This window comes from Suricata suricatta, chromosome 3, assembly GCF_006229205.1.
Source record: "Suricata suricatta isolate VVHF042 chromosome 3, meerkat_22Aug2017_6uvM2_HiC, whole genome shotgun sequence".
Lineage (NCBI taxonomy): Eukaryota > Metazoa > Chordata > Mammalia > Carnivora > Herpestidae > Suricata > Suricata suricatta.
Window position 1 is genome coordinate 77,414,588 of NC_043702.1, and position 21,561 is coordinate 77,436,148.

At 40.4% G+C, this 21,561-nt stretch overlaps 1 long non-coding RNA gene across 2 annotated transcripts in view; it reads right to left on the bottom strand.

The window, feature by feature from the left end:
* LOC115287826 overlaps nt 1-17,979 on the bottom strand; it is a 48,296-nt gene extending 30,317 nt beyond the window's left edge. Inside the window, exon 1 of one of the 2 annotated variants that reach the window (XR_003906676.1) lies at nt 17,871-17,979. This is a non-coding gene — a long non-coding RNA (uncharacterized LOC115287826). Of the gene's footprint in view, nt 1-3,350; nt 3,393-17,870 lie in introns of those variants that run through there. The other variant, XR_003906675.1, reaches the window with a different exon arrangement.
* Between the last annotated feature and the right edge of the window lie 3,582 nt (nt 17,980-21,561).

The following is a 21,561-nucleotide window of genomic DNA, read 5'->3' on the forward strand; positions in this document are numbered from 1 at the left end:
AAAAAAAAAAAAAAAGAGAGTAAAACTTTTCTCAGAATCAGTTGCAAAACTGCAAAGATCCCAGCATTTAATTATAACATTTAAACTCAAAGAATTATTGGCAAGACAAACAAAAATTTCTCAACAGGAAGCACTCAGTTCTTTGTAGGAAAAAAACTCATCATCATTATCATCAGGAAAGTAAATAAATAAAACCTAGGATACCTGATAAGTTTATATGCTCAACAAGTCACTTTGTTTTTGTTTGTTTGTTTGTTTGTTTGTTTTGATTTTCTTAAATTAAGGAACAAATCAAGTTGGAAGCACTATTGTCACTTTCGGTGGAGTGTGCACAACTTGGGGGGAAGTTCCCTTATAGTTTGCATAAGTCTCCACCAAAAAGGTCTTTGAAGCAAAATCTCAGCTTTCTCCTGCATTATGGGAAATCAGCTTTCAGTGCATAATGAAGTTTCTGGCATCTAGGGCATACCTCTGTCACTCCCTAGAACCATACAACAGTAGGTCACGTTCCTGAGCAAAACAGTGACGGTCTGTATTCCCTTCTGAACTAATCCATAAAAGTGTGAACAATCTCCCTTGGTTCAAAGCTGCCATGACGACCAATGTCAGTGTCAAAATGGGCTAAAATTACAACTGTATATATTTTTTGATCATCTTTTCATTGCCATTGGCTTTACTTCTTTTAGTTAAATATTAGCTCACCAAATTCTCTGACGGTTAATAGCTTATTATAGATTGTTCATAATCTTCATTTGCAAAAAATATTGCCAGTCTGTTCTTTAAAATAGAAGCCTATTACCTTTAAACAATCTCATCAAGTTATGTCACTTGATGCATGATGACCTAAGTGTTCAGCTTTCCAACTAAGGTTCAGAGCCCTGAGCTCCCATTTCAAGTGTGCGCTGCTTGCCTGAGGTTCTCACACATGTTTCTAACCCCATCAGGAAAACAACAAGGTCAGAGAATCCTTTGGAAAGTTTCTCTGCTTAAAAATGAAACAGACCAAAACACAGCCTCTGCTAACGCATAAGAAAAGTAATTTAAGTGCCTGTGTGTGGAGAATTTTCTTAACGACTTGGTGTGCTCACACGGTCAAGATTAATGTCATTCCATTCTGACTGGCTCTTCCGGTCCCTACGGTGGAAGTGGGTTCCGAAGCATGTTGGATGAAGAAATTTCCCAGTGTATCACGGTTACCAAGCCAGCTGTGCAATGTCATTTTTATATGGATACAGTTGAAATATTACCAATTTCTCACAGGCTTAATTATTGTACCTATTTTGTGAGCTCTGGGATCTAGGCCAGATTACAGAAAATATGAGAAGTCTGCTGGACAGTGGACAGGACGCTCCTGTGTGTCATAAAGAACTTGGGTCTGGGACTTAGCCATTCCAAATCCATGTCAGCACAAACACCGACCTTTGGCCTTTGGTGTTTATTAGAACACAGCAATAGCAATTAGCCACAATATTTAGAGAATTAGGGGCTTGGTTTCCATTTAATTTAATTTTCTGGTTGACTTGGGATTAAACAAACAAAAAAACATTTTTTTTTTATTCAAGCCTTTAGAAAGGGGGAGGAAAGAAACAAACATTTATTGACTATTGTGGCAAATGTGTTAGACTTTAAAAGTATGTTGTTTATCTTCACTATACAGCATTATGAAGTATGTATTAATTAAAAAATTTTTATAGATGAGGTAACAGACTCAGAGAGGTTAAGTAGGTTTCTCAGATCACAAAGCCAGTGTTCAGAAAATGTAAAATTAAAACGTAACTCAGTCTGTATACAAAAGACCATGTCTGCCTTATATTTTAACACATGAAATTCTACCTTCTTATATGTGTAGGTTTAAAATAATTAGCACATTTCAGCTTTTATTAAATCAATATTTGGGGGCTTCTCTTAAATGCTAGTCTCTGGGCTCCCTTTTAATAATAGAAAGATGAATTCTAGGTAATAATACATTTAGGAAACTTGCAGCAAAATAGGTGTTATTTAGTAATAAATATTTAGAATACAGAGTGTTTCTGTGAGATAATCATTCTTATGGTGTAAAGGGGACAAGTGGCAGGGCTACTACTATCAGCTAAGGGGGGAAGGGTGACATCAAAAGAGCTTCAGAGGGGGGGAATTTGAGTTTATTGATGAGAAAGGTACACTGGGTGGGGAACAGCCCATCAGTGGTAAAGAGCCATGAAAGTTCATGGCATTATTTGAGGCCCTGCAAATGAGTGAGCACAGGTAGAAAACAGGGACATATAGGACACCAGTAGGAAGTGAGCTTAGAAGGGTAAGGACAGAGCAATAGCACATACAAATTCACGTGGTCTGCGCTATACTGCGTGGATGATAGAAACTCTCTCTCCCTCTCTGTCCCTCCCTGAGTTGCACACGCACTCTCTCTCTCTTTCTCAAAATAAATAAATAAACTTAAAAAAATCTGTCATTGATTTAGGCACCTGATATTTGCTTTTTTTAAGTTTATTTTTGAGAGAGAGAGAGAAGGAGAGAGAGAAAGAGAGCATGAGCAGGGGAGGGGCAGAAATTGAGGGAGACACAGAATCTGAAGCAGGCTCCAGGCTCTGAGCTCTCATCACAGAGCCTGACACAGGGCTCGAATTCATGAACTGTGAGATCACAATCCAAGCTGAAGTCAGAAGCATAATGGACCGAGCCACCAGGCACCCCTTTGCTTTTCTAATAAACGAAGAATATGGAAACCTGAGTGTTTTCATTAATAGATGTTTTGCTGTACATTTCAAAAGATCAGTTACTATTCATTCTGATGCTGTTGTCCAAGTCTCCAGTGAGAGTGGGTCTCCTTATCTGCAAAATGTCCCTAAAGGAGGAGGGGTGAGTGCCTATACCAGGATGTCTGGGGAAAAGTCCAAAAAAAGCTTGCCACAAGCTTGATATTTCTTTGAAGCCATTTTTATTTCAGTCATGTAAATCATATATTCTGCTCCATAAAGGATTTATTAAAAAACGTAAAATACTATCATAAATTTCTTCATTTTTTCCCAAACCTTTTTAAAAAAATTGAAATGCCAGGAAAATGTACCATGTTTACCAGATGAATTCTTGTTCCTTCTCTGGCATAACCCTACTTTACTTGGAGACTGCAGTGCTATACTATTTTGTTAGCCACAGGCAGCCAACCCAGTAATTTAGGAAATTAAGAAAGGGAGCCTCACTTCTTATGTCAATATGATGTACATACTCTCTCAACCTTATTCACAAGAATCCTATTAGTTGTTAAAAAGAAAAATCAGACTCCTGGTATTCATCCACAGAGGTTACTTTAACACATCCATGGAAATGACATTAAAAAAAAATAAAGAACATACGTGATTCCATGATTCTGTTGGCATTCTGCAATCCTTACACTGAGAAACTCAGTTTCAGAGAAATTCTAGACTATGGACAATACCCCATGGCCCACAGTCTCTCTTATCTTCTACCATGTTGTCCAGCCCATTAACCCTGCAGCTGCCTCGGCCCCACATCCCTGTAACCGTGGACACAGCACAAACAGATGCCCAGGTAGGCAGCCAGAATTGTTACATCCTCTGCTCTGTGGGTCTCAATGTGCTCCACAGAACCTCTAGACAGTGGAACTGTACTCTACTATGAAAGCAAATGATGCGATAGGAATGAATAAGTTTTAAAACATATAAAAGCATATTCTATTGCAAAATAATGCTGAAGTAAAAAAGGGGAAAGACAATAAAAAGAGAAAGGCAATCTAAAAAGAAATTGTTACGGGGTACCTTCCAAAATCTGTTCAGCTGAGCCTTTTGTGATCATTTCAATTTTGTCGAGTGTGAAGGGAACTAATGATTATTAAACACCTCCTGCCTATCAGATAGAACCAGTAATAGGTATGAATATTTTCTTATATTTTCCAAAGAGAAGACAAAGGCTTATTGAGGTAAGTTCAATAGTAACATTAAACAAAAGATCATTGGAACTCTTCCAGAATTATTATTCGGCTTTCTCTGGAAGCACTGATACCTGCTTGTAATGCAGAACTTGGCAATCTTTACTTCCTGTGAGGCTGTCCATTCACCTCTCTTTGCCACTGCTTGGAATCTAAACAAAGTTTCCTCACCCATGGAGGTCAAAGATAAATGACAGATAAGCTGAGGGGAACCATTCATCACTGGAGATGCCATCAGGGCCCCAGCAAAGAGGAATATCATGCCACTCTCCCAGGTCACTTGCATGGCCTGCCCTAGCACCCCATTCTGTCATCTCTTCCCCACACCAGCATTCTCTCTCTGCTCTAAGAGCCAGAAGTGCAAACACACCCCTCCAGCCCAAGTGTGCCAGGGAAGCATCTCTGGTTCTAGCGGAAGATCACCCAGCAGTTCCCAGGACCCCGGCCAGCTTTCAAAATGGAACAAAAGAACCAATTAGGCCTGTATTTCTACGCCAAATATTCAATCCTGTTTCCATATTAGAATAACTGAAACGAAACTAAAAGACCTAAATATTTTCTGTACTTCAACAGACAAACTTGGCCATGGAAGGTCTTTAAGACAGAGCTCATCCCAGTACTTCCCTAGCTTTCTGGGCATTGCACTGGGTCCTGTGGAGAGACATCCCAAGATCCAGCAGGCAGGGTCTGTATCCTCTAGCGAATTTGGGACTGAGGTGGCTTTATCCTGAAAAATGTCCTCAGCCCCAAAGGGCTTTAGTAAAATGGCAAGTTGGGAAATGCCAAAGCGATGCCTAACTGGTCACACCCAAATGCTGTCGCTTTGTGCTTTGGGAGTCCAATCTTGCTGTTACATGACTATGGAACCTTGCAGTTCAGAGACTCACCCGGGGCCCGAGTCGTGTAAGTCATGCACCCTTGTAATAGAGCTGACAGGCAGAGCTGCCCTGCTCAGCACGTACCTTCCCCAGGCCCTGTTGCTGCTGGCAGGGGAATCTTTGATGTTAAAGGCACATCCATTTTCTGGAGGTAACCCAGAGAAAAGATGTGCTGGCTATTCTTTAAGTGACTGCTCTCTGTCCCTCATTTTATAGCACCAGCTGTCCATCATTTGGGCAGGAAAAGTCTTCAGGGAAACGAGGAACTGGCTCTTTCACAGTAGCGTTTTATGGTCCTTCAAAATCAATTACAAATGGAACCCCAAAGTATGGTTTTCTTAGTTTCTGATATGCTTTGCTAGGTTCTGCTGAGCTAAGTGGAAACATTTCAGTCCTGGAATGTCAAAGGAATGAAGAAAAATGAAACCTACCAGCTGCTCAGTCTGACAGAAGGAGGGACTTTCAGGAACTACAGTGAGGTTTCCGGCAACTCTAAACCTGGAGACCTTTAGAGCACCAAACTCCCTCCACTAGCAGTCTGATACATATGGAGAACAGAAGAACCCAGGTTCTGGTTCTAGCACTGTGACCATACGAGCCAGTGCCTATCTTTATGAAATTAAGATGTGGAATAAGTGATCTCAAAATTATTTTTCTGATTAAATTCCCAAGGATCTGGTGAAGCACTGTGTGTTGGAAAGAGAACAAGATCAAGAACAAGGAGTAGAAAATAATAATACTTTTCACGCAAACACACTACTGCACTGAATCCTTGCAACAGCTGTATAAGGCAGGTTTTACTGCCCTCATCTTGCAGATGAAGGAACAGAGACATAGAGATGTTGAAGAAACAACCCAAGGTCACATTTAAGAGGTAGCAGAGCAGAGATTTAAACATATGTCTGTTTAATTTCTAAGTCCACTGCACTTCATGGTCTCCCAACACAAAAAAAGTTGTGACTCTGTGCACATTCTTTCTTTTCTTGGATCTTAGGCCTCCTTTACACTCTACCCTAAAGTGACTTAAAAAGTGTACGTTAGGCATTATCAAGTGCAGGGAGAGGTCTGGGAGGAAGCAAGGAACAAATGTGCCGTCCTCCGCTCCCCCGCTATTCTACTTCCAGAACAGTTTAGTTGTTATATATTTATATATTGGTTTTCTTTTTTAAAAATCTTTATTTTTTGAGGAAGAGAGAGGGGGAGAGAGAAAGAAAAAGAGAGAAAGAGAGGGAGAGAGAGACAGAGAGAGAGTGAGCCGGGGAGGGGCAGAGAGAGAGACACACACAGAATCCAAAGCAGGCTCCCAACTCTGAGCTGTCAGCACCGAGCCTGAGAAGCGCTGACTCACAGGCTGTGAGATCATGACCTGAGCTGAAGTTGGAGGCTTAAGCAACTGAGCCACCCAGGTGTCCCTGTGTATTGGTTTTATTAATTTTTTTAAAATGATACCAGTGCTTGCTTGGGGTGCCTAGGTGTCTCAGTTGGTTAAACATCTGACTTCAGCTCAGGTCATTATCTCACAGTTCTTGAGTTTGAGGCTTGCATTGGGCTTTCTGCTGTCTAGGGGAGCCTGCTTCGGATCCTCTGTCTGTCTCTCTCTCTCTGCCCCGCCCCTTCACGTGTGTGCGCGCGCGCTCACGCGCACACGCTCTCTCCTCCTCAAACATAAATAAATATTTAGTAAATAAATAAATTTCAGAAGAAGAATTGGGTCAACTTTTAAAAATAAGTAAATAAAATCAAGCTAGTGCTTGATAAAAGAGAGGAAGGGAGGGAGGAAGAAAGGAAGCAACAAGGAAGAGGAAGGAGTAAAATAAATAAAAACTACTGAGTGACTTTATTATTACATCTCTTAAGATTTTTAGGATGTTAGCACTCCTTTACGGGGCAAATCGAGAAGAGAGATCACATTTATAAGCTACTTCATAAACCAGCCGCACCATCAACTTTTATGCTGCAATAACAAAAATTTCCAAATCTCAATAGCTCACAGCAGCTAGTGTTTCTTTCTCACTCATATCACTTGTCCTACACAGATCGACAATGGCTGTGCTCATGATGCCTTCATTTCAGGACCCAAAGTGAAGAAGAAGCTCCTCTCCAGGACATCCAGAGAAAAAAGAGCAATGGGAGATCCGTGAGATACCATTTAAGGGTCCTGGGCAGGAGTGAATTCTGTTGATCTCACTCTCATTTGGTTGACATGGCCAAGCCTAGTAGCCAAAAGTGGGGAGAAATTATCTTCCTTTATGGAATGGCAGCAAAAAATTAGAAACAATCATGCTTTCTAGATGACTTACTCACTCTACGGTCTACTCACAAATTTTTGTTTCTGTCCTTTTTGTGAGTAAAATACACTCTCCCCTCTCTTAGAAAGATATGCCTAAATCCACTTAAATCCAATCATAGCAAAGGCTCAATTTCTAAAATCTTATAATATTATCTTTATCAGCACCAGATGGGGGTCCTTCAACCCATAGATTACAAACTTAAAACAAGCTATTTGCCTCCCTGTCACACACACACAATAGTTGAATAAAGGACAAAATAACCACAATAAATAGACTCACCAAGGAAGGGGGAGACAAGAGGAACACAGTAGTCACCAACCTAAAGCAATTCTGAAATTGTGCTATTCAAATTTTGCAAGTACTATGTTCCCAGGACACAGAGAATGCTCCTTGATTAAGCCCTCAGTCTGCTCCCTGGGATCTTGGTTCCACTTTCTGAAAGGGTCATGTTTCTCATGATAGTTCTTGCCCACATATGAAGACAACATTTGACATGTGGCTTTTTGAAGAGCTTTGTAGCTTTCTCAGGCTGCTTCCCATAGAAGATTGGGATTGCAAAATTGTTTTCAATCTCAAACAGTCATACTCTCTTACAATAATCTCTTACAAAGAGGTTGGTGCCTCTTTTGGGTATACATTTCTCTCTAAAATGTAATTTGCTGTTTATCTATTTGATTCAAGATGGTACCACCTACAAGTACAAATAGCCACAGTAAATCTTTTAGAGATAGACCTCTCTTATAACCAAATAACTTAGGATGATGAAACAATGTGCCATGCAGAATAAGACAGGAAGGCCCAGTAGGTCATATGGACGATAGAGGTGCAGTTGTCTCTTTGCAGATCTACATGAAGTTTAGGAAAATTCTGAAAGCCTGTACATGTACAGCCTCAAAATTTAGATTCCTCAACATTGAACTGGTTCTTCCTAGGGTGGATGGTGTCCTGTGCTGCCTTTCTCTGAAAACTAACATTGATCTACTGCCTTGCCTCTGTCCTCTTCGCAGAGTTTGCTTCAAATGCCCTTAATGAGAGAGCAGCTGACTAAGTCAGACTATGTCTCCTGCCCAAAGTTCATTGGGTCAGGGTTAGACACTGGAACTGAAGAGCTAATCAAATTTCTTTATGGAACTCAAAGACTCTAGCTGGAAGTTTGAATAAAGAGGGTACCACTCAGGTATATTATCCTGGGTTTAGACAAACTTGTAGTCATAAAAGAGAAAAAGAAAAAAAAACAAAATATATACACCACTGGAAGCAGAGAAATATGTCTACCCATAGGTTCCATGATATATACCTATTCAGAAACTTCTTCCCTACTTGAGCTATTTTAAATGGGTATCTATTATTTGCCACCAAATAATCATTTGCACAAATGTTCAAACTTAAATTCAATTTCCTTTGATGAATCCTCCTTGAATTTTTATGTACATGATACCAAGAAAGAATTCTCAAAGAATAAAAAGATGAACATGACACAACAACAAGGCTTAGGATATTTACAAGCTTTAATAGAGCTAAGTACACAAATTCCCATGATGAAGATAATAATAGAAGTATGTAAAATACTATGGCAAATCAAAGGAAATCAAGGACACAATTGCCCTGAAGGATCTGGAAATTTTTATAGAAAAAATAGCAATTGAGATATAGTTACAGAAGAGACGAGATTTAAGAGGTGACAGAAAGCCTCAATTGGAATAAATGGCACATCTAAAGGCCTGGAATAAGGAAGCAGGTGTAATGGAACAGCATGGAGTATTATTTGGCTAAAGCATGGGAAAAATATTGAGAAGAGGAGGCAAATACCTGGAAAGATACTTTGGGATATTGTTACAATGGATAGTGCGTACAAATGCTCATTAACTTAAGTAGGTGGATAATAGAAATCCACAAAAGGAAGCCCTGTAATCATTTGGACACATGAGGCAGTGGCATTATATGGAGCCATTTTCAATGAGAAAGAAAGTACAGTGAGGAGAATGAATGGTCTATCGAAAGAAATCACGATGACTCAAATAAGACAGTCTTACTGTTAATGGAAAGGAAGTGTGTATAACTGGCAAGGTGTACAGTTAGAAGCTGATGGGCCATATCTGAATGGATATGAATACACAGGAGAAGGAGAACTAAAAAAGGAAAAAGCTTTCAATTCCATCAAAGGAAATCAGGACAAGAATAAGATGTTGGAGGGATAAGGTGATTGGACTTCTTGAATTAAATATGCCAGTGGGACATCCAGACTAAGGGAGCTACCTGGTCAGCTCTTGGATACCATAAAACTGTAGAACTTTATTCTAGAAAATGCTCAGAAATAATTCTGTACAAATATTTTGTTTTATAGACAAGAAAAGTGAGGTCTACAATAATGCTTAGTGCCTTGCCCCAACTGACAAAGCTTATAAACTTAATCCAGGAAATGTATTGATAGAAATTTAAGAAGTGGAAATTCAAGGTTGACTGGATCATGCAAACATCCAGACTGAGCATGAAGAGCAAGCAGAAGACACTATATGACAACTTTCCATTTTGCCCTTCAGTGTGGGAAGTGTGGAAATGCTGGTCACTGGCGAGACGGAGCACCTGCTGCGTGCTAAGCATCCCACTAAACACTGTGCAGTGCTTCAAAAGACATGAACAATGCACACACCATGTGCCTCGGGAAGCGCGGGGCTCTAATTGGGAGGGCAGGCTAGCCCTGTGAGAGCAGACTCGCTGAGGGGTTCCACCCCATGTGCAAACACAGATACGGGAAGCTCTTGGCATTACGCAAGAACGAAGCATTTTAAGTGTTTCTAATCCAAAACACAGACAAAAGGAGGCAATTTAGTGTGTCTTAATAAGAAACCAAGATTTATAATTTTGTAAATTAAACTGTACCAAGGGTCTTATTGTAAACAGTTGGAAAGGACTTGCTTTCTTCATTTAGGGTGCTTAGATTGGGCTTATTGAACTTACATTCAGAAAGTTGGTAGGATTACACATGTTCTGGGGACACCTGCACATTTTCAAGTTAACAAATTGGAATTAGTACAATAAATATCCTATATTGTCTGTTCATCTTTAGCTTCATCTCTAAAACTATTTTGAGAAGAATTTTATATTTTTAAGGCAGAAGCAAAAAAGAAGCAATGATTATAATTAAATTTTATTAATGTCTATGCATTTTTACTTTAAAATGGATTTTAAATATATTCCTTTGAGATATTTGACTATGCTACATGATTGGATTAAATGAACATTTATTATTAAAAAGTATTAAATTACAGGGGCGCCTGGGTAGCTCAATCTGTTAAGCGTCGGACTTCAGCTAAAATCATGACCTTGGAGTTGGTGAGTTCAACCCTTCATCGGACTCTCTGTTGACAGCATAGAGCCTGGAGCCTGCTTCAGATTCTTCATCTCTCTCTCTCTCTCTCTCTGTCCCTCCCCCACTCGTTCTCTCTCTCTCTCTCAAAAATAAATAAACATTAAAAAATGTTTTTAAATTCTTAATTTACAAATGAAAGCTATTTTGAGTCATGTGGTAATAGAAGCATCCTCGAAAGATTTCAGGCAGTTCCTAGAATAACATTCAGCTTTTCCACAGTCTCCTCTGACCCTCTTATTTGAAAGGAATAAGGAAGACAAGAGAGATAACACGTGAAAAAAAACTGTCATCAGTGGTCATATAGGCACTCTTCCGGCGTCTTGGTGATTGGTTTGATCAATTCATATGCAAACGAAGAGTGGACCTGTCCGCTTTAATTTGGACACCTTGCTTTGACAGCTGGGATTTATCATTCAGTACATCCTTATTCCCGGAATTTCAGCAACTTGATGAAATTTGCTTCCTCCGTAAACCGGTCTCTCAAAGGTCCACATCAGTGAGCACAAGGGAAAACACCTCACACAAGATGCCTGCTGTCCGGCAGTGTGTGGGAAGCCATGTTTTCTCTCAGGGACAGAGCTTTTCAAGGCGCCCACGTTTTAGGAAACACACAGATGGCGCCACTTAAGACCTGAATAAGGCATTCTTCACAGGTCCACAATGCTTTTCTTTCAGAAGCAGCTTTTCCAATCCTGCAGGTTATCAGAATGTCAAAAACGTTTGGGCCAGAAACACCTACGCAAACTCTCACACAAAAAGAAAAACACAGCACAGTTCCTTGATCAAACATATTCTAAGGCACTTTTCCTTTTTCTGATGCTAATGATTTATTTTCTGCATTGAAGAAAAATATCCTCACATAAGATAGAGTCAAAATATCAAGGCAGCCCTGCCAAATAGAGAATTTCCACCATGAAACATCTTTATCTTCTTGCAGAAGGATTTGTAGCTACAGAATAACACTCAACAGACTCCAAGGTCACCCGGAGGAAAAGCAAGGAGAACTATTTTTTTTCTATAAGCGTAAAAGAAATCACAATGGCATATGTCCACAAAGCAGTCAGTTCAGTGTACTCAGAGGTAACAAAGAGGTAGCAGGCGATTGCATTTTGGCTGTAGAGCACTGATAGTGCTCTTCCTCCACTGAGCATATTGATGCATGGCTCACAAATCCCACAGTATTAATGAAATAAAAACATGTTTTAAAAATGACTGCAGCATAAAATAAAAGAACTGATTTTGAGGCCAATAAAATGGAATTTAAATTCTGGCTTAGACAGGAACCTGTCTTATGTAGATGTAGAATGTTGGGTAATTTATCTGGTGGGGCTTGTCAAACAAACATGGCACACCAAACTTAGGAACTGAGGCCAAATTTGATTTACCGGAAAGAAGGTAGCTCACAGAACCAGCCGAGAGTTTAGAGATCCATGTTTGGAAGAAAAAGAAAGCAAGGGAGACTGGCTGTGCGAGGACACACACGTAGCCAGGGGACTGACTGGTTAGAGCTGTGTCAGAGTCACTGCTACCTCCGAATACTGGACAGTACGTGCTGTCTCCATAACACACTTCCACTCTTCCCTGCTTCTTTGGGGATGCGTGCTATAAAAGCCACATTCCTGCCAGAAGCACCTCAACCTTTCTTTTTCTTTCAAGATACTGACAGTTTTTAGTACAACAGATCTTCTCAATTGGGTTTATCAAATGCTTACTTAATTTAAAATATTTTAATGTTTTTTAAAATTTATTTTTGAGAGAGAGAGAGAGACAGCATGAGCAGGGGAGGGTCAGAGAGAGAGGGAGATACAGAATCTGAAGACAGGCTCCAGGCCCTGAGCTAGCTGTCAGCACAGAGTCCGACGCAGGGCTCAAACCCATGAACAGTGAGATCATGACCTGAGCCCAAGCCGGAAGCTTAACCAACCAACTGAGCCACCCATGCACCCCTCAAATGCTTACTTGATTAGATTCAATCTGCATTTTGGGGCAGGAACATGATAAACTCTGGTGTTTTGTCCTCAACCCCTTCCTTGAGAAGGCACACAGGTGGGGTTTGTTTTATTATTGATGATGTGAAGTTTTGATCACTTGGTTAAACTGGTGTCTGCCAGTTTTTTCCAAAATAAAGTAACTTTTTTCTCTCAACAGTATGTATTCTGTAGGGAGATATTTTGAGATTGCATTAGTACTGTTTCCCAGAAAACTTTCACTTACTAGTTTTAGTATCCACTGATGAGTTTTGGTTCAATCCCTTATTACTATAATGTGTGTAAAATGCTGATTTTTATACCTCCACAGTTCCTTTTACAGTTATGAATTGACATTCCATTGTAAGGAAAAACATTCTCTTCTTATTCATTTTGTCTTTGTGTGTGTGTGTGTGTGTGTGTGTGTGGATTGTGAACATTCTCTTCTTATTCATTTTATGTGTGTGTGTGTGTGTGTGTGTGTGTGTGTGGATTGTGAGTAATTCATTCTGTGAGTGTTCTGCAAGATGAACAAACATTTCTAAAAATTTTTAACTTGATAAATGAGCAATGCCTTGCAGTACAAGTAGTATGTGATGCTGAATGTCACATGATCACAACTGAGCCAACTGTTCTTAAAATTCACTTTGATATATGACTGCTTTGGATTATAAGCATTTTTCTGGAATGAATTATGCTCACAAACCAAGGTTTTTACTGTATATATTTATATACACACATAATATATATCATATACATAATCTCTGTGGGTTCACAGATTCTTATTTTACTGAATGGGTTATAATCCCTTACTATAACTATGGCAAACAATTTTTTGTGCATATTACACTATGTGGAAATAGAATTGTTTCTTGAATATAATAACTAGATTGATTGGGGAGGCACTGCCTGTTTTAAATTAACTGACGAAAGCAAGACAGATCTAGAATGTAATCAGGGGACAATAAATAATGGATGGAACAGAAGCAGGGGGTACAAGAGGTAACCATCTGCCTGGATCCCTTTCCCAGGGAGAAGGAGGCTCTGCATGGTGGGCCACCATATGCTGGCTATGAACACAACTCTAAGTAAGATTTCAGTGTGGGTCACACCATACCAAATGGCTACAGTGTGGGAAAGAGAAGCCCAAGCACAAGAATGCAGAAATAGGACCTCATGGTCACTGTTAACAAGTAGCATGCTCCTTCAGCCAAGAAGCTCCAGCTGCTGGATGCACCGTACCCAGTACCTGGTGGTGCCATCTGTAAGGCAGTTACGTGGGACACTTTTGACTGCCAGAGAAATGGCTGAGGATGCAAAGGTGACAATCTAAAGAAAGGAGAAACCCAAATAAAACAAAGGGAAAAATGCATCTTGACAATAGTCAAGGATAAAAAAATGAATGGACTTGAAGAAGGGAGACCATTTTTTTTTTTAAATGAGCAAATGGAAAAGAAAAAAAAATAAATAAAACACAAAGTAAACCATCCTGAAACAGCTACTAGTAGAAGCCAAGAAGTGAATTCAAAGTAATCCACTGGAGTGATCAGAGAGAGACTGTGAGCCATTTCCTCCTGTGGGGAGTCTTAAAGGAACCGTAGTGATGTGACTTATTTCTGTGACTGAGATACCAGCCTGGATAGGACAGCAGAAGAGGGAGAGCTACATTTCCTGCCAGGGGGGTGCTGAACAGGTGCAGCCAAATGGTTATCCGGACATACTTGTAGATTTTGAAAATCGTATTCAAATATAGAATACATATAGGAAAATGCCCATATCATAAAAGTACTGCTCAGTGGACTTGCACAATTGAGTAGACCTATGTGACCAGCAGCAAACTGAGAAATAGAATATTGCCAGAACGCATGCAACTAGAGGCCCGTTCTTGTGCACCTTTCAGTCACTGTCTCCTTTCCCACTAAGGGTAACCTCTTGCAGTGTGGGTGAACTTACCTTTATTTGTATTTCATGTGAATGGAGTCATAGATTATGTACTGTTTAGTGCCTCCCTCCTTTTTTCAACATCATGTTTGTGAGATCCATCCAGGCTGCCTGTGTTGTAGTTTCTTTATCCTCAGTACTGTGCACTATCTTATTGTGTGAATAGACCACAATTTATTGATCCAGTCTACTGTTGATGAGCATGTAAGTAAATTTCCAGTTTAGAGTATTATAAATAAAGCTGTCATGAACATTGCAGTGTATGTGTTTTGGTGAATATGTGTACATTTCTTCTTAATGTATACTGAAAAATGGAATTATCAGAACATAGATATGCTTTAGCTGATACTGACAACAAGAAATACACATTTCCATTCCTACCAGGTCCATACATATTTAAAACACAAAGGTTAATCATAATAGTTACCAGTGAATTAAGCTGCTTTCCTGAAAGTACAAAAAGAATGGCATTATGGAGTAGCACCAATTCACATGGATTACAATAAAAACACTGAGAGCAAACCTAAGTATATGGTGTAAACAAAGATGAAAAACTGTTACCTTATAAGAGGGATTTCTTTGAATTTATAGGTTTTAAACTTTTCATTTTTGTATTTCCATAAAGGTGAGTAAAGAGAATGGATCCAAGAAATGTTTGCAGCTCATAAAATGCTTTTTTAAAAAACCTATGATTTATATCATTTGCCTTTCTTAATGAATGCGCGCGTGCGCGTGCGCGCACACACACACACACACACACACACACACACACACACACAGATGTAAAGAGACGAACGAGAAAGAAAGAAGCTGAGGTGTCGCCAAGTGGGACAACTTGCCCATGATTAAAAGAAGTGAGAACCGGGAAGTCAGGTCAGTTAGGGCTCGTCAGCAAAACTCAGTCAGTAATGACACAATACTTGGCACACTGTTTGCTGAAAGAATTAATTAGTGGATTATGACCAATGACTTTGTTCCTTTTGCCTCACATGGTGCTAAAGTAGCCAGTAATTCTAAGAAATTAGCAAACTCTTATAAAAGGAACATCTAGGATTTCTCTCTTCCAGCCACATGGTATGAAACACAGAGGCACCATTCACTAATTATATTCACTGACCAACTCTGTGCCCAAATCAGACTGAATGCTCTGATCAGGAGAATGGGATCTCAAGGCACTTTTCAAACCCAGAAGAGCAACACATAAACTTTTTTTTTTCAATGTAGTTGTGAAAATAAACCATAATCACTAGAAAGCACAAATGAAGGTGCAAGAGTAGAAAATAAACAAGTAATCAACAAAATAAGAACTTAGGGGCGCTTCACATGCACCAGACAGCAAATGCAGTTATGTTCCAGGTTGGTGAGACCCCTGTGGGTAGCACACGTGGGAAAGAACTTATCAAGGAAGTAGAACTGGAATCAGCATTTGGAGGGAGGATGAAAGTTGCATAAGCACGTTTGAAAGGACATTTCAGCTAGTGACAGTGTGACAAAAGTAGGGAAGGCAGAGATCCGTGTAGCTGTTCAAAGGACCTTAAGTTAAGACTTGTTTGGCTGGAGAGCAGGGTTAGGGCCAGTCTTGAGCAGCAATTGCATAACCTAAAGCCAAGGGAAGATGACAGTTCTTGGAATGTGTGGTATTTGCATTTCTGTCGGAGTTTATGGCCCCGGCAAGCCCAGGTTTCTATGAGCCTGAGAACTGTGGCAGTGTCACCGGCACACCCATGCCTTTCACCTTTGAAAACGGATCTCAAATGTGAAAGCTCATCCCCACTGCTGGAAGCCCGCCATCGGGGCTGGGTCTCCCAGATCTATCACACGGCAGACACACAGTCCGCCTCCTGGTCACATGCAGCCCCAGGAGCTTGGTGTGTCGGTGATGGCAGATGTGGACACTGATAAACATGAGCTGTAGATGCAGACACGAAAAGCAGATTCAGCTGGGAAGGTTTTCCATCTGGGAGAGAAGGCCAAAACCAGCCATAATAACCCTTAAGTGGATCAAGAGGTGTCATGAAAATTTGGAAGATGGGCCATTCCAAGTATGTGGGGGACTGAACTAGAGAGGGGAAAAAGTGACATATAAAACATCTAGTGGGAATAGAGATCCACCACCTGGGCAAAGCATGATTATTTACCTTGGAAAGAAATTATCTTGAACATTTAACAGAAGATCCATTTCACAGTTTAACCTTACAAAATGACTCTGCCATTTGCAGTTAAAAGGAAAATATTCAGTACCATTTATTTGCATATAGTATTTAGAGTACATGTTCTGAATTGCTGCAGTTGGAGAACTAAATGTTCTTACTCTGGTTGAGCAAGACAATATATCTCTATATTTTAATATATTTCCAGTGCTATAAGCCTCATATACAGCCAGTGTTGCTCCTAGAGCAAAGTCTTTTGGGGGAAAAAAAGGACTCAGAATGTAAGTAAGGAGAGGAACATTAACCACAGGATATTTGCTATACTGAACAAACACACCAGAGCAGACAAAACATACCTCCCCGAAACTGATCTCATAAAGATATTTAAGTTTTAGTTTAGTGGCGTTTTTTAGTGGTTGCTTAACAACAGTCTATGAATCATGACTTGCGGAAAGTTAAAGTTTCTATTTTACTTGGGAAAAGTGCTTTAAAATTTCTATGGGGAATTTAAGTCTTAATATTGCCATATATGACCAAAACTTCCCCAGACTTCTATAGCCTGTGGTAAAAATGGGGTCCCACTGATATTAATGTCCCAGTGTCGCTGGCTCATTCCCCCCATGCTCCTAGCTGGGGCTTATCTTAGAGCCCTACCTGCCAATCTCCTCGTGCTCTATTGCCAAAGTACCTCTCACAAGGTCACTAGGACAAATCCATACACTGTACACACTTGCTGCCTTAAGCTTACTTGAGTGGACACTTCAAACGTGCCACATCTCAGTGAAAAACAGCTCTCCTGCCAGCATGCAGTCTTGGGCCACTGAGGCTCATAAATCTAAGTTGCACTGGTTTCCCTTGAACTTTCATAATGCTGAAGGTCAAATGAAAGAAAGGCATTCTCCCCAATTGTAAACCTTGAATTAACATTGTTTGGAATCCAAGTTTGATAAAGTTTCTTTGCGAAAAATTCCCTCTTGGCCTCTGCCTGCAGAAAGCCCAAACATTAATCTCTGTGATCCAAACAGGAGACAAATAACAACCTCTCTCCATTTCCTGTTTCTAACCCAGGGATCTGCACTCAAAACTTACTCTTATAAAGTCCCCACAGCACTATCTCCCTACAGTATACCGCTAACTCATGCTGGAGGTTATAGATCATTAGTTTTGCAGGCACAGCCAGACTTTCTTTCCCAGCCTAGGTGTAGCCAAAATGCCCCCGCTGCTTGAGAATATATGCATCCTAGCACCTAAGCCTTAACTGTTGTTAAAGTATGCACATAATTTACAAGAGTAAAAAGAAATGTGGCTTGCTGTCCATGATATTCCCCACCTTGGAATATGCGCTTGTCATCCATGCTGAGAACAGAAGCCCACCAAGGGACTTGATAAAAGAATCTTCATAAGCTCTAGGACAGCAGTTCTGGGAACGCGGTCTTCTGAACAGCCTTCAGCATGACTCAGGAAATCCCGCTCTCATCCTCAGTCACTGATCATTTGGTGTTTTGGGCAAGATGCCTAGCTGATCTTTTTAATGTAGTCAGATTAGGTATTTTTAGGTTGCTCCCAGTACTATAATTGTATTCTGCTGTTAGTCTAGAGGCTTTTTGTAAAGCTCCTCCTGACCTTGCCCCCCTTTACCATTTTTCCTTCGGTTCTACAGGGGAATCAAAATGCTTGCACTGGAGGGTTGCCTGGGTGGCTTTGCCCATTAAGTGTCTGACTTTCCCTCAGGTCATGAGCTGTGAGTTCAAGCTTTGCATTAGGCTCTGTGCTGACAGCTCAGAGCCTGGAGCCCGCTTGGAACTTTGTGGGGTTTTTTTCTCTCTCTTTCTGGCCTTCACCCACTTGCCCCCCTGCTCTCTTGTGAACTCTCTCTCTCAAAAAGAAACATAAAAAAAACTAAAAAAAAATTTTTTTTAAATGCTTGCACTGGAAAGGGTTAAAAACAGAACCACATGAAGATAAAGCATCAATAAACAAAAACGTTGCCAGCATAAAGCTAGTGAAATGGCCTTGGTATCTAAGGGACAATCACTTCTTTAAACATGAACAACAAGGTCCTGCCAGAAATTCAGCATCCGCATTTTTGTGGTCTCCTTTCTCATAGATTATTATCTTTGGATGCTCCTTGGGTGGGTGGTCCCTTGTGCATAATGGAGACTTGATTCTGCAGTAGGGCTTGACTTAAAATAACCACAGGTTTGGTATTTTCTAGCACTTATGGCAGATTTCCTTTCCTAAACACCTCCCTGTTTTACTTAACCTCCAAAGGGAAGTTTGGAATCCTGCTGGTAAATCTCCTCCCTTTTCATGAGGAAATCTCTAGTTAGCCATTTGAGAAGTAAAGCAAAGTATCAAGGCAGCAGGGCCTTCTGCTTGTTCAGGTTCTCTTAGTTGTAAAGAGCAGACCAGTTCTGGACCCTTTCTGAGGATACCAGTTCATCTTGGTAGTGAGAACCATGAGAAGAACTTAAGACACTGACCTGAGTGAACTGAACCTCTGGTCTTCTGAAAGTTAATGTAGATCAGACTTGATTGTAGAACAAAATCACCACAAGCTTTTTTATCTTACACGTACTTTCAAAGTACCATATAACTGAACTGTGAATGAAAGGTAGGTGCCTATTCTAAAATAAGGATTTGCAAGCTGCAGCCCCTGGCCCAGACTGAAGATGCTGTCTGTTTTTATAAATAAAGTTTTATTGGAATATAGCCATACCCATTTGTTTAGGTATTGTCTGTGGCTAATTTCGTATTTGGCCAGAGTTGAGTAGTTTTGACAGAGATCATATGTCACACAAAGTCTAAAATATTTAATGTTTCTTTACAGAAAATGTTTGCAGACCCCTGCTTAAAACAATTCCACTTGGGGATTAACAAAACACCAATGGCTGTGGTTCTGAGAACTCCAATTTCTGAACAACATTTAGTTATGTTTATTGTATTTAGGACAGAGTCACCCAAGCTAATTTTCCTGGAAGACTTGCTCGTTCCACCGGATGTTACCAGATTTAACAAAAGAAAAAGAGACTGGTGGTCAAATAAATTTGGCAAATTCCAGAACAAGCCAAGTGAAACAAATGGATTTTGGGGAGCCCTTTTGGGGTCATTTAATGGGGTACTGTCCATGACAAGTCTACAAAAGGGGGTTAGATTATACAGAACTGGTAAAGCCTCCAAGGCCTTCACAAACCTTTTTCATGGGGCATCTCACAGAGTTCACGTTCAAGAACATGCTGTGGGAAAAATGGCTGATTAGAATTGGCAAATATGATAATACTGTATTAGATCACAGCATGTCTTCAAGATGCGTAACTTTAAGAAGAGCAAGCGGGCTAACCAAAGACAGGTGGCTAACCCAGATTCCACGATTCCTCAGGGCTCGTACAAAGTTTAACTCTTTCATAGCAGTTAGGTCCAGAGTGCATTAGGGGCGACGCCATGTTGACAACATCGCTATGATGACATAGCAGGAAAGTACTCTGTGCACAAAACTCCCACTCAATGCAGCAACATGCTTCACCCCCCAAAATGTAGCAAAGCTAAACATGTACAGCACAAGTGTTCGAAGCACATTCCCCAGTGAATGCAGCTTCCTTCTGACCAGCCAGTGCTTAGTATGGGAAGGTTATGTGGGCGTCAAGAGGTCTAGGAAAGCCTATTTGTCCTCTGGGGGACATTGCAGGGAACAATGGAAAAGTTCCTGAATATCGGGAAATGTTTTCTCAAGATCAAGAGATGTATTGGTATGTGGGAGAGATTCCAAAGCAGCTCTACTGCCTGAAACATTTGAAATGTGACTGCTAGCTGCCAGTGCCAATTTTATCGAAGGTCAATTTCAGTACAGTGGCACACAGTGTCCTGGGATGTCTAAGTAAGGCAGAGCCAGTGAAACTATGATTATGTTTCCCAAGGCGAGGTTTTTACCACCACATATATATATTTTTAGTTTCTACTGACACTGCCCCCTATTTGCCTAACTAAGAATGTTATTAATGAGAAGCCAGGTATTTGTTCACTGTAGTTGAGCAGGACTTGGAAACCAAAACAACTACTCCACAATCCAAAAAAAATTTGGCAGCACTAGAGAATGACTTCCACCTCAGAGAGCGCTAGGAACCTGCCTGCTTGCTTGCCGGAAGCCCGAGCTTTCAAATGGCTCCTGTTTCAGCAGCCATCTCGGTCTGAGAAGGAAAGCCACCCTCGGTCAGAGCTGGGTAAGGAGCAGAGAGGTTGAAAGGCAGGCAGATCACTGTTGCTCTGAAGTTGTAAGCTTCCCGAGCATCACACCTTGTAAACTTGAGAAAGCACAAGGGACAGGCCCTGCCCAGGGATCCTTTATCTAAAGTCTTTATCATGGTGCTCATTGTGTAACGGTTCTTGGCCGGATGCTACAAGGAGCATTCCTGACGGTTGGCACCACTCAGCCTTTCCAGAATCAATAAACTCTGTAACTCAGGACCTCAAAAACCAACAAAAGGGATCTTTTGGGAAGAACCAAAATAGTAACGTCAACAAATGATTCTTAGCCAGATCTATTATTAATATTAATTATACTAATGACCTCTAATTTTTGAATCCAAAGCAGACCATATTGACGGTGCATTTGTTACCTCATTAATCCTAACAGTAACCTATGAAGTAAGGATGATTAAGCCTATTTTACATAAGAGGAAACAGGCTCAGAGACTTGGTTGTTTTGCCTTAGGCCATGTATGATTCAAATCCAAGTGTGTCTGTTTCAAGACCTAAAATCTGTTGCCTGTGTTTTACGTGCTGAATTTTAACTAGGCCTAACTTCCTTTCCACTGAGAATACCCTACTGTCCAGAAGTTCACAAGCAACCACTCGCTGATTAGAACATTCATTTAGCGAATATTTACTGAGGGCCTGCTATATGTCAGGCAACAAAGTTGGTTCTGAGGATGCAACATTGAAAACAACAGCCAAACATCCCTGAAATCTTCAATCATGTGGGAAAAGACATATGCTTAAAAATAAATTCATTTCAGATTATATTG